Source organism: Leucoraja erinacea, chromosome 15, assembly GCF_028641065.1.
Source record: "Leucoraja erinacea ecotype New England chromosome 15, Leri_hhj_1, whole genome shotgun sequence".
Classification (NCBI taxonomy): domain Eukaryota; kingdom Metazoa; phylum Chordata; class Chondrichthyes; order Rajiformes; family Rajidae; genus Leucoraja; species Leucoraja erinaceus.
The window spans coordinates 16,586,874-16,600,418 of NC_073391.1; the positions used below are offsets into that span (position 1 = coordinate 16,586,874).

General features: G+C 49.3%; 1 pseudogene; it reads right to left on the reverse strand.

The window, feature by feature from the left end:
• Nucleotides 1-13,064: 13,064 nt before the first annotated feature.
• Nucleotides 13,065-13,222, reverse strand: LOC129704405 (U2 spliceosomal RNA; annotated as a pseudogene).
• Nucleotides 13,223-13,545: the final 323 nt, after the last annotated feature.

Genomic DNA, 13,545 nt, shown 5'->3' on the forward strand with positions numbered 1-13,545 from the left:
CTCTATCAAATTTGTAAGACATTATTTGCCCTGGACAAAATCATGCTGATTGTCTGTAATCAGCTGATTATCTTCATATACGAGTAAATCATGTATATGAGATATAACTCTCCTATAGCTTCCATACCATTGATGTTAGACTCACTAGTCGATTAAATACTGGATTATCTCCATTTTCCTTCATAAATAAAGAAATAACATTGACTAGTCTCCATTCATTTGGGATCTCGCCTTTAGCTAGAGAGGACACAAAGATCTGTGTCAAAGCCCTAGCAATCTTCTCCCTTGCCTCTTTCAAAAACCTGGGATATGTCCCAACCAGCTCTGGGAACTTATCCACCTTAATACTTGTAAACAAAATCTACCCTCCTCCTCTTATAACGTATTATTATAGATCACACTAATCTAACTGACCTCTTTGGTGAATACTGATGCAAAGTACTTGTTTAGTACTCTGAGCATGAATGACCACTCTCAACTTTGAGTGGTCCTATCCTCCCACACTTAGACCTGCCATCAACACTTCCACTCAAAGCAGCCCCTTTGAAAATAGCCGCTCCAATATGGCTGCTCTGCTGGAGCCTGATTCCCCTTTTTATTTGCTGCTGAGGCTGTGGAATGACTTCCACCACAGACTGACTGCAAGCAATGTGTACTTTTCATGTAACTGTTACAGGCATAGCTTCAGTCAGTGCTAGCAAGTGTCAGCTGGAACTCACACTGCTGCATCGTGTGGTGATGCACTGTCAGTGTGGTGCTTGGTGATAATGGGAGGAAGCGCTGTGTGATCGCTGGTAAGTGGTGATTATACTCTGCAGTTCCAGCACATGTTTTTCCAGCACAATCCTATCTTATCCACAGCACTGCATCCTTCCATGGCCTCGAGAGCCAGAGGTACCCCTGCTTCCTGAGTCTGCTCAATGGATTGCAACTGGTGCATTGGTGTAAAAATGATTTGTAGCTGGGCACCCTGTAAACTTCCGCACAGCTTAAATTAATGGATTTATTTGCAATATTTTTCTGACATTTCTTATTTAGTCAGGCAGCAGGAGGCAGCAGAGAACAACAGGGGGCAGTAGAGGGCAGCAGAGTACAACAAGGGGCAGCAGAGTTCAGCAGGGGGGCAGCAAAGCAGCAGGGGGCAGCAGAGTACAACAGGGGGCAGCAGGGCACAGCTAAGGGCAGCAGTGGTTTGCAGAGGGTAGCAGAGGGTAGCAGAGGACAGCAGAGGGCAGTAGGGAGCATCAGAGGGCAGCAGGATACAGCAGAGTGTAGCAGATGGCAGTAGTGGGCAGCAGATGGCAGCAGAGGGTAGAAGGGGGCAGCAGAGGGCAGCAGAGAGCAGCAGAGAGTAGTTTAGAGCAGCAGAGGGCAGCCAAGGGCAGTAGGGGGCTACAGTGGGCAGCAGGGGGCAGCAGAGGCCAGTAGGGGGGAGCAATGGGCAGCAGAGGGCAGCAAGGTACAGCAGAGGACAGTAGGGGGCAGCAGTGGGCAATAGGAGGCAGCAGGGTACAGCATAGGACATTAGGGGAGGGGGCAGCAGTAGGCAGCAGTGGGCAGCAGTGGGCAGCAGAGAGCAGCAGAGAGCAGCAGAGAGCAGCAACAGGCATGAACGCCCAACCGCATTGGGACCTCTGCAACTTACTAAGGGATGAGCAGTCAGATTTCAGATTTCAGATTCAGATTCAAATTTATTGTCATTGTGCAGTGTACAATACAGAGACAACGAAATGCAGTTAGCATCTCCCTACGACATAGAATATGAGCAATAAATAAATATATAAATATATATGTCAGACAGAGATCTGGGCGTGGAGGATACCATGATAACCTGAATGATCACCTGTGTCTCATTCCTTCAACTACAGGACAGAGTGGAAATAATTTTATATTTTTAGTTGCTAAGGAAACATAATGAACACCTGCCCGTTTCTTTCCTTATCGTTTTTTAAATATTGGACATCCAGCTAAAGCACCACTTTCACAATTATTCACCATCCTGCATTATTGTTGGCTCAGTGTTATAACCCGCAAGCCCCATTCTCCACCTTAACAAATTCAAGTCGCCCCCGATCTCTTCCCATGCTACTAGTAAACACCTCTCAGCGTTTGGCTGTCCCCAGCCTTATAACATATAACCATATAACAATTACAGCACGGAAACAGGCCATCTCGGCCCTACAAGTCCGTACCGAACAAATTTTTTTTCCCCTTAGTCCCACCTGCCTGCAATTCTATTAGAGGCAGCCGTAAGAGAGATTTTGTCCCCAGCTTTGTGCTCCGTGTTATGCCTGACAACTTACACTGTCACCCTGTATCCCTGAGAAACTATTCCTCACGGCATGCTCAGTGCTGTCCGTGATGTTCAGGCACCCACACACACACAGAGAGTGGTGAATCTCTGGAACTCTTTGCCACAGAATGTAGTTGAGGCCAGTTAATTGGCTATATTTAAGAGGGAGTTAGATGTGGCCCTTGTGGCTAAAGGGATCAGGGGGTATGGAGAGAAAGCAGGTACATGATACTGAGTTGGATGATCAGCCATGATCATATCGAATGGCGGTGCAGGCTCGAAAGGGCCGAATGCCCTACTCCTGCACCTATTTTCTATGTTTCTATGTTTCTAGCCCCCACCTCTGCAGATCCACCCTGACAACAACTGCCCCAGGAGTAGCAGGCAATGATACTGAGAAAGATCATGAAGCAAAGCTCTCAGGAGCCGCGGGCGTGCGGCAGAGTTTTACACCACGACACAAGTTCAACATGGGCCATGACTAATATCTGGAACAAGACATGCTACAGTGTCATGGAAAAATGCAGAACCGCCATTTAAAAGTGGAGGCTGGTCAAAACTGGCTTTCACCTGAGTCCTTTGCATGTGTGAATTTACACCGAATAGACAATAGTCAATAGACAATAGACAATAGGCGCAGCAGTGGGCCTTTCGGCCCTTCGAGCCAGCACCACCATTCACTGTGATCATGGCTGATGATCCCCAATCCTCATGAACAATAATTGGATTGTAGCCAGTCAAGGTGAATGAAAGTATTATGAAGGCAAGTAAGCCTGTAGCTATTCAATGTAACATATTCAATAAGATCAATGAAGATATCTTTGTACGGTTTGCAGTTCTGATTGCCCACCTATAAGGAGAATGTCATTAGGTTAGAAAGGATGAAGAAGAGATTCACCAGGATGTGACCTGCGGTTGCAGGCTTGAGCTATAGGGAGTGTGGATAGGCTGGGACCTTTTTTCTCTGCAGCATGTGAGTTGTTGAGTTGTACAAGAACATGAGGGACATGGATAAAGTGAGAGTTCACACTCTTTTTTTTACCATGATAGAGGATTAGAATCCTAGAGGGCATAGGCTTAAGGTGTGGGAGGGGGTGGGGGTGGGAGATGGTTCAAGTGATACCTTGGGCAATGTTTTCACTCAGCGTGTAAAATGTATCTAGAATGAAACACCAATGGTAGCTAAAGAAGTGGATACAATTATGGCTTTTTAAAGACAGTTGGATAGATGCATGTTGTAGGAAGGAACTGCAGATGCTGGTTTAAACTGAAAATAGACATAAAATGCTGGAGTAACTCAGTGGGACAGGCAGGATAGATGTATGGACAGGATGGGTTCAGAAGGCAATGGGCCAATTAGGAGCAAATAGACCAACTTGCTCGGCGGGGGCTGAGGGTGGGCCAAACCATGTTGTACAGCTCGATGATTCTCCATGACTAAAGATAGACACAAAATGCTGGAGTAACTTAGTGGGACAGGCAGGAGACATAACTGCGAGCCATCTTGGCAAGACGTTACTGCAATGTTCCCTTGGATCACTCCAAACATTTCATAGATGCCTGCAGATTTGTCATGCGGTGCTAATGTACCCTCCTGCTACTTGAAAGAATCCCGAGAATGGAAGCTGGAAGTGTCACAAAAACACTCATTACCCCGGGCACTATTTCTGACAAAAATGCAAATTTAATGTGTGAATGTGCAAACCAGACTATCACATGGCAACTGTTTTCAGTGAGGCACGTGTCCTTACTGTGTGGATTACTCTGAAGCATTAGGTCCCACTTCCTTTGATCTGTGTGTAAATATTCCTGAATGGTCCATACAATTTTCACAGATGACAATACTTAACATTTTTGGCAATTTAACTGTCACACTGAATATAAATCCTCCTTTTATGGGCATTTTCAGCCAGACTTAACTAGGAGTGCAGGGATAACTGCCGCTTGGAACCTAAACTAGTATGAGATGTTGTGGTTTTTATATTTGTCATAAACCCCAGAGGATAACTTAGCAAGAGGACGGACAATAATTTGAAACCTACCCCTACTTAGAAACAACTTTGGTATTGGCTTATTATTGTCATGTGTGCTAAGATACAGTGAAAAACTTCCTTTGCATGCTCTCCAGTCAAATTATACTATAAATTCAAGCCAGACACGGATACAACAGATAGTGCAAAGAGAAAAATACCAGAGTGCAGAATATAATGTTACTGTATTGTAGCCTTACTATTACAGAGACAGTGCAGTTAAAGGAACAGTCCATGGGTCGCAGTGAGGTGAGTTGGAACGTTAAGAATACACCCTTACCATATGAGAGGACTGAAGAAGGGCCTCGATCCGAAACGCCACCCAATCCTTCTCTCCAGAGATGCTGCCTGTCACTGAGTTGCTCCATTTTCAGAATGTGTAGTTATCTGATTACAGAGGGGACGAAGCTGTTCCTGAATCTGGTGACATATGCTCTCAAGCTTTTGTATTTTCTATTTGATTTTAAATTCTGAATAAAGTTTATTTTGGAAATGAAATACAATCTTATGCCTGACAAAAGAGGAATAAAAGGGAATGATGGCGGGGGGTGGGGAGGGGGGTGTGAAGGTTCCTTCATCGTGTTGGTTGCTTTCCTGAGGCAGCGTAAAGTGTAGATGTAGTTGAGGGGTTGTGTATGGGGGGGGGGGGGGGGGGGGGGGGGGGGGGGGGCAAGTGTTGTTTGATGGATAAGCTACATCCACAACTCTCCGCAATTTCTGGCGTAGCTCAGCGCGACAGGCAGCATCTCTGGAGAGACAGAATGGGTGACGTTTAGGTCGACTGAAGAAGGGTCTCAACCCAAATGTCCCCCATTCCTTCTCTCCAGAGATGCTGCCCATCCCGCTGAGTTACTCCAGCTTATGAATGAATGAATGAATAAGTTTATTGGCCAAGTATGTACACATACAAGGAATTTGCCTTGGTGCTCCGCTCGCAAGTAGCAACACGACATACAGTAACAATTAAGAATAAAACATAAAACATTTATACATTAAGAATAAAACATTATCATTTAAACATGTGAATGAAATAAAATACCAGAGAAAATGAGGACCCAGACTTTTGGTTATTGAGTAGAGCTACAGCTCGTGGAAAAAAAGCTGTTTCTATGTCTGGCTGTGGCGGCTTTAACAGTCCGGAGTCGTCTTCCGGAGGGAAGTGATTCAAAGAGTTTGTAGCCAGGGCAAGAGTGGTCAGAGATGATTTTATCTGCTCGCTTCCTGGCCTTTATCTATCTTTGCTTTAAACCAGCATCTGCAGTTCCTTCCAACATATTCTCTGCAATTTCTCACAGTCTTTGGCAGAGTGGATACCAAACAACAGTTGTGATGCACCCCAGTTTGATGCATTCTGCGGTGCATCTGTCGAAATTGGTTGGAGACATGCCACACCTTCTTAGTCTTGTGAAGAGGTATAGGCATTGGTGTACTTTCTTAGCCATTAGCTTCAATGTGGTGGTCCAGAACAAATTGTTGTTGATACCAAGGATCTTGAAGCTCTCAAACATCTCTGCTTCGGCAGTTTGATACTGACTGGGGCATGTCCACCACCTTGTTTCCTGAAGTTAATAACTAGCTCCTTCGTCTTGTTGACATTGAAGGAAAAGGTTGTTGACTTGAACTCATGTTACAAAGATGCTTTTTTTAGCCATTATTAATTATTATGTGCTGAATCTCTCAGTGAATCAAGAATAGAGAAAATTCATGACCAGGAAAAAAGTATGAAGTTTGTGGAAACTAGAAGAATGATTACCAGTTCAAAATTATAATGAACTTTATAATGAAAATTAACAAATCGACTCTCATTCAAAAATATTACAATTACATTTGTTATAGTGGATAAGTCGTGTAGGAAGGAACTGCAGATGCTGGTGTAAATCGAAGATAGACACAAAATGCTGGAGTAACTTAGCGGGACAGGCAGCATCTCTGGAGAGAAGGAATGGGTGATGTTTTGGGCCGAGACCCTTCTTCAGACTGATGTCAGGGGAATGGGAGGTACATAGATAAGGAAGTGTGAAGGTGTGAAGACAGGACAAAGGGAATAGAGATCAAGGAAAATGTGACATTGTTAGTTAGGAGAAAGTAACAACAAAGCAAACAGATAAAATGTAGTTTGAGATGGCAAGACTGGTCGGAGAACTGGGAAGGGGAAGGGATGGAGAGGGAGAGAAAGCAAGGGTTACTTGAAGTGTATAAGCTGTGCTCTTGTGACATTAATTTAGAATTAAGGTCAAGTTTTAAGTATTAAGATGGTAATTTTCTTCCCTTGTGTGATGGCACCAACCTGTTGCTGAATGGCCAACTTCAGATGTCCTCTCTGGGCACATATGATAGTGAACATGTTACCCCACCTCTGATCCTGGTTATCAGGTCCTTATATTTCTCTCAAAACATCAGGACTCACCTGATGTCAGCGTGATCCAGGGGACAGGGTCCATTCATGTGAGGCATTGGTATTATCTCTCAGAGTTATGCAATTATAAAGACATATCCACCGGTACTATGTGTAGGAAGGAACTGCAGATGCTGGTTTAAACCGAAGATAGACACAAAAAGTTGCGGCAATTCAGCAGGACAGGCAGCATCTAACGTCACCCATTCCTTCTCTTCAGAGATACTGCCTGTCCTGCTGAGTTACTCCAGCATTTTGTGCCTATCCATCAGTACTATACCAAGTTGTGATGCCTATGCAATATACCTGAGAGTGTCCAGCGATCCCTGTACAGTAGCACTATCCTACTCAATAGGGACAATTTACAATTTTATCTAAAGCCAGTTAACCTCCAAACCTGCACGTCATTGGAGTGTGGGCAGAAACAAAAGCATCTGAAGAAAACCCATGTGGTCACAGGGAGAGCGTACAAACTCCGTTTAGACAGCACTAGCAGTCAGGATCGAACCCAAGTCTCTGCTGCTGTAAAGCAGCAACTCTACCACTGCACCACAGTGCCGCCCCAAAGTCCAGCTTCATTGTCTTAGCTTTGAACTAAACCGGTCCGTGGGTGTTCTGTTTAACTCCCACCAGCAACCTTTGCTTCTTGTAGAACCATTGGCTTCCAGATCTCTGCTCTTGTATGAAAGGGCGCCCTATGAGAACGTTTACCTTAAACATAGAGGAGAATTTTCTATAAGAGCACCTTTCACACACTTCTGTAGCCACTAAAATACGTTGAGCAGTCACCACTGTGATATCGGAATTGGTGCATGGAATCTTTATCCCACTGCAAACAACAGCGTGACAGTATCCAGTTAGCGTGTTTTCTGCTCACATTGAATGAGGAGTAAACTAAAGAGGGGGACACTAGAGATAACTCTTCAGCTCTTTGTCCTTTTAGGAGAACAGATTTTTTTTTTTTTTTTTTTTTTAATTTCAAAATAGACTTTATTCATTGATAAATATATACAATTCCTGAACCATTCAAACAAACAAAATTCATCCGACATTTTCGGAGACTATACAAGTTTTTTCAGTACAATTTTTTTTTAAACATTTTTCAAATTTCACCAAACAGTCCCCCACCCGTGCCACTCTGTGGCCCCCTGGCGTGGGATACCTTCCCTTAATTTAATTTGAGGGGCGTCTCCACCATACCGTGCCCCCCATGTCCAGCAGCGGAAGGACCCTAGACTGTGGCCCTCCCCCACCGAGCCTTGGCGTTGGCTGCACCAAGCTTCAGCGAGTCCCTTAGCACGTACTCCTGCAGTCTGCAGTGGGCCAGTCGGCAACATTCCCTGACGGACATCTCGCTCTGCTGGGTGGTGAGCAACGCTCGGGCAGACCAAAGAGCGTCTTTGACCGAGTTGATGACCCTCCAGCAGCACTCGATGTCAGTCTCTGAATGTGTCCCTGGGAACAGTCCGTAAATCACAGAGTCCTCTGTGACGGAGCTGTTCGGGATAAATCGTTCCAGGGACCCTTGCATACCTCTCCAGACTCTTTTTGCAAACCCACACTCTGCAAAGAGGTGGGCAACCGTCTCCTCTCCACCGCAACCGTCCCGGGGGCAGCGTGAGCTGGTGGTGAGGTTCCGACGGTGCAGGAAGGATCTAACTGGGAGGGCTCCCCTCACCGCCAGCCAAGCCAGGTCTTGGTGCTTGTTGGTGAGTTCTGGCGATGAGGCATTTTGCCAGACAAGCTGGGCAGTCTGCTCTGGGAACCACGCCACCGGATCCATCGAGTCCTTTCCCTGCAGTGCCTGCAGGACATTCCGTGCTGACCACTGCCCGATGGACTTGTGGTCAAAGGTGTTGGTCCGGAAGAAGCTTTCCACAGACGACAGATGGGGCGGCAATGTCCAGCTGACTGGCACATTGCGTGGCATCTGCGCCAGGCCCATCCTTCGCAACACCGGGGACAGGTAGAACCTCAGCAGGTAGTGACACTTAGTGCCCACGTGCCTTGGCTCTACACTCCGCCTGATGCAGCCACACACAAAGGTGGCCATCAGGGTGAGGGCGACGTTGGGCACGCTTTTACCCCCGTTGTCTGCCGACTTGTACATTGTGACCCGTCGCACCCGGTCCATCCTCGACCCCCAGATGAACTGGAAGACGGCCCGGGTGATCCCCGTGGCGTAGGAGGGAGGGACAGGCCACACTTGTGCCAAGTACAGCAACCCCGAGAGCACCTCACACCTGATGACCAAATTTTTTCCGGTTATGGAGAGGGAGCGTTGCCTCCACAGCTCCAGCTTCCTCCCCACCTTGGCTATCCGCTCCAGCCAATTCTTGTTACTCGCCTCAGCCCCCCCGAACCAGATCCCCAGCACCTTCAAGAAGTCAGGCTTGATGGTGAAGGGGATGGAAGATCGGTCGGGCCAGTTGCCAAAGAGCATGGCCTCGCTCTTCCTGCGGTTCACCCTGGCTCCCGTGGCCGACTCAAACTGGTCGCAGATGCTGATCAATCTGCGGACCGACCTTGGATCCGAGCAGAAGACGGCGACATCGTCCATGTACAGGGAGGTCTTTACTTGAATGCCTCCACTGCCTGGCAATGTCACTCCTCTTATGCTCGCATCCTTCCTGATGGACTCGGCAAAAGGTTCAATACAGCAGACAAACAAGACAGGAGAGAGAGGGCAACCCTGCCTGACTCCAGACCTTACAGGGAAACTGTCTGATTCCCACCCATTGATTTGGACTGCACTACTGATATTGGTGTAGAGCAGTTTGATCCAATTTCGGATTCCCTCCCCAAACCCCATTTTAGAGAGCACGTCCCTCATGTACGTGTGCGATATCCTGTCGAAGGCCTTCTCCTGGTCCAAGCTGACTAGGCAGGCATCCACCCGTCTGTCCTGCACGTAGGCAATGGTATCTCTCAGCAGCGCTAGGCTGTCTGAGATTTTCCTGCCAGGTACAGCACAGGTTTGGTCCGGGTGGATTACCCGTCCCAGAGCAGACTTGACCCGGTTGGCGATGGCCTTAGACAGGATCTTGTAATCTACATTCAACAATGTTATGGGTCTCCAATTCTTTATATCCTTCCTCTCCCCCTTCTGCTTGTAGATTAGGGTAATGCTGCCTTTCCTCATGGAGTCTGACATGCTGCCTGCTAGAAGCATGTCGTTGTACACTTCCAGCAGGTCCGGGCCCACCCAGTCCCACAGAGCCGAGTACAACTCAGCCGGTAAGCCATCGCTTCCGGGAGTTTTACTCGAGTCAAAGGAGCGGATGGAGCCAGTCAGCTCCTCTAGGGTCAGTGGTTGGTCCAGACTCTCCCGCTTGCTGTCCTCCAAGACCTCCGTGATAGAGGACAGGAAGTTCTGGGAGGCGGTGCTGTCTGTGGCCTTTCTGTCATACAATTCCGTGTAAAAGGATTTGCAGACCCTCAGCATGTCTGTCTGCGAGGATGCTACCGAGCCGTCCTCCTCCCTAAGGCTGTTGATCACAGAGCTCCCCCTGTGAACCTTATGGAAGAAGAAACGTGAGCACGTCTCATCCTGCTCCACATGGCGGACCCTAGATCGGAAGATGATCTTGGAGGATTCAGAGGTAAAGAGCCGAGCTTGCCAGTCCTTCACCTCTCTAAGTTCCTCCCTCACATCCACCCCCCTCGACTGCAGAAGGAGCAGTTGTTGCAAATCTGTCTGGAGTTGACACAATTCCCTCTGACTCTGTCTTGCTTTCTGAACCCCTTTGGCTATGAAGAACCTCTTAATGTTCTCCTTGGTTGCTTCCCACCAGAGTGTCGGGGAGTCAAAGAGGGGCCTCACCGTTCTCCAACATGCGTAGTCCCTCTTTAGCTCCTCAACGTTCTCTGGGGTCAACAGCTTCACGTTTAACTTCCATGTCCCTCTGCCTGCCTTCCGGTCCTCCTGTAGGTGACAGGAAGCCTGAAGGAGGCAGTGGTCAGAGAAGAACACCGGCGTGAGGTCGGTGTGTCTCACCGTGACGGCCTTCGTGGTGAAGACGAAGTCTATCCGGGATCGGGCTGAACCGTCCGATCTCGACCAGGTGAACCGCGGCTGTGACCCGCCTGCAGGGTCGCTGAAGGCGTCGTGCAGCTTTGCGTCTTTTACCGTTTCCATCAGGAACTTGGACGTGATGTCCAGTCTGTTGTCGGCACTGCCGGATCGTCCAGCCGCATCAATGATGCAGTTGAAGTCACCGGCCAGAACGAGCTGCCGGGACGTGGCCAACAGCACTGGGAGCTGCTGGAGAACGGCCAGCCGCTCGCGCTCGCTCCGCACGGGTGGGGCATACACATTTATCAGCCGGAGCGGAGAACCACGGTACATAACATCCACCACGAGGAGACGCCCCGCAACCACCTCCCTGACCTCAGTGATGGCGAAGTTCCCTCCCCGCAGCAAGATCCCCAGGCCGGAAGCACGACAGTCATTGCCCCCCGACCACACCGACAGTCCGTGGGGCCACCATCGCGACCACCTCCGATAGCAGCGGAGGTGTGGCAACCCGCACTCTTGCAGAAAAGTCACATCTGCCTTGACCTTGGCCAGGTACTGTAAGGCATTAACACATCGCGCAGTGCTCTTCACACTGCGCACGTTTAAGGATGCCAGTTTCAGCTCCATTAGAGTCACTGACCACTTTCATGTTCCCTCATGCCCACCGCTTCAGCGAATTGGCGCATCTGTCCTGGGCTCAGGTACCCGCCCTCCTCAACGAGTTGGGTTTCCTGTGTCGTAACCAGAGGTGTCGTTGGGGGGGGGCTGCTCGTTTTACCCCCTTCTGGGTGCGCCGCTTCCCCCCGTCTCTCGTGGCTGGGGCACGGTGACTAACTTACTGCTCCCGGTTGCCCGGAGCTGGGGCCCATTGGCCGCTGCACTGCTCCCGGTTGCCCGGAGCTGGGGCCCATCGGCCGCTACAAAGCTCCCGGTTGCCCGGAGCTGGGGCCCATTGGCCTCTACAATGCTCCCGGTTTCCCGGAGCTGGGGCCCAACGGCCACTGCACTGCTCCCGATGCCCTGGAGCTTGGCCCCACCGACTGCTGCGATGATCCCGGTCTCCAGGGCCTGGGGCCCAACGGCTGCTGTACTGCTCCCGATGTCCTGGGGCTGGAGCCCCTCGACCGCTGCTCTGCTCCCGATGTCCTGGGGCTGGGACCCCTCGACCGCTGCTCTGCTCTCGATCTCCTGGTGCAGGTGAACAATCGGCAAGGACCTTCTCCTTTCCTCCCCGGTTTTCTTCTTGTGGGGTTTCCCGGTTGCCTCATCCTCCGACGACGAGGAGAGGTTGCTGCCTTCCATCAGGGAGAGAGACCATTTTTTGGGGGTTTTTTTGCGCTTGCCAACCCCTTCTGGCCTCTGCTCCTTGTGACCCTTCTGGTGTTTTCCATGCCTCACCATCGTCCAATTCTGCTCTCCTCCCTCCTCCTCCTCCATTGACTCTCCCTCCTGGGCTTGGTGCTGGTGTTCCTCTGGCACTTGAGGGCTCGAGGTGGTTGGGCTGTCCTCATCCCTATTTCCCCTTTCTGCTGGGGGCTTGGCAGTGGTAGTGGGTGTCTCACCTGCCCTGGGGGTGCTGGAAACCGCCCCTCTTGTTGCCTGTGCGTATGAGAAGGCTCTTTTTGGGCAGGCCCTGTAAAGGTGGCCTCCCTCCCCACACAGGTTGCAGTTCTTGCTGGCCTGGCAGTCTTTGGTCTCGTGGCCCTCCGTTTTACAGTTTTTGCAGACCACTGCAGTGCATTGGGCCACCACATGCCCAGGTTTGTTGCATTTCCTGCATAGTCTGGGCTGCCCCACGTAACTCAGGTAGCCTCTGTTCCCTCCAATTGCGAAAACCGAGGGAGGGTGGAGGAGAGCTCCTTCCTTGTCCACCCTCAGCTTTACTTTGACCTGCCTCTTGCTTGTCCAAATCCCATGCAGGTCCTTTACGTCCACGCAGTTCCCTGCTCCGTCGACGTAGCGAGCAAGGAAGGTGAGGACATCCACTACGGGCACATGTGGGTTGAACATGTGCACCGTGATCGTCCTTTCTATTTGGTTTGGGAGGGTGAAGAGCGGCTGTACCTTTAATAAGGACATCGGAGCTTCGTTCCCCTTCTCCTGCAGATCTTTCATAAACTTTTGCCATCCCGTCGGAAGTGCAAAGGTGACATCAAAATATCCATTACCCGGGAAGTCCTGGAGGCAGTAGATATCCCTGGGCTCGAACTTGCAGGTCTCCAGTAAGACCTTCTTTACAAACGTGTCTCGGCTGAAGGGCATCCCCTCGCTGAGGTCCTTCACGCTAATCCTCAGGGTATTGCGGATACCCTGTCCTCTCGCTCCCATTGCAGCTGCCATTGCTACGATTTTTACACCGCAATCTGCAGCTCTATCCGTAATGGATCGCCAGGACTGCTCTTAGAAGAACAGATGCTCTCTTTTACTACAAAACAGGATAAGAACAGATACTACACTTGATCTTAGCCAAAAGGCCGAGAAGCGAACAGATGCCTTGATGAGAATCTGAGAATCTGAGAATCATTATCTCCAACAGTGCCATAAAGAGTCATGGATAGAGAGATACAACACACTAATGGGCCACGCTGGTCGCCAGGAGCATGCCTACGGTAAGCCTTCCACCTCCCTCCCCTTTACACTAATTATATATTAATCCTATTTTATTGTTCTCCATCACATTCTTACAAACTCGTCTCAGATTTTATCATTCACCCATACACGAACGGCAAATAAACTCCCAAACCAGGAATCTTTGAGATGTGGGTGAAACCAGTGCACCAGTGCAGAGGAGATTTACGAGGGTGTTTGC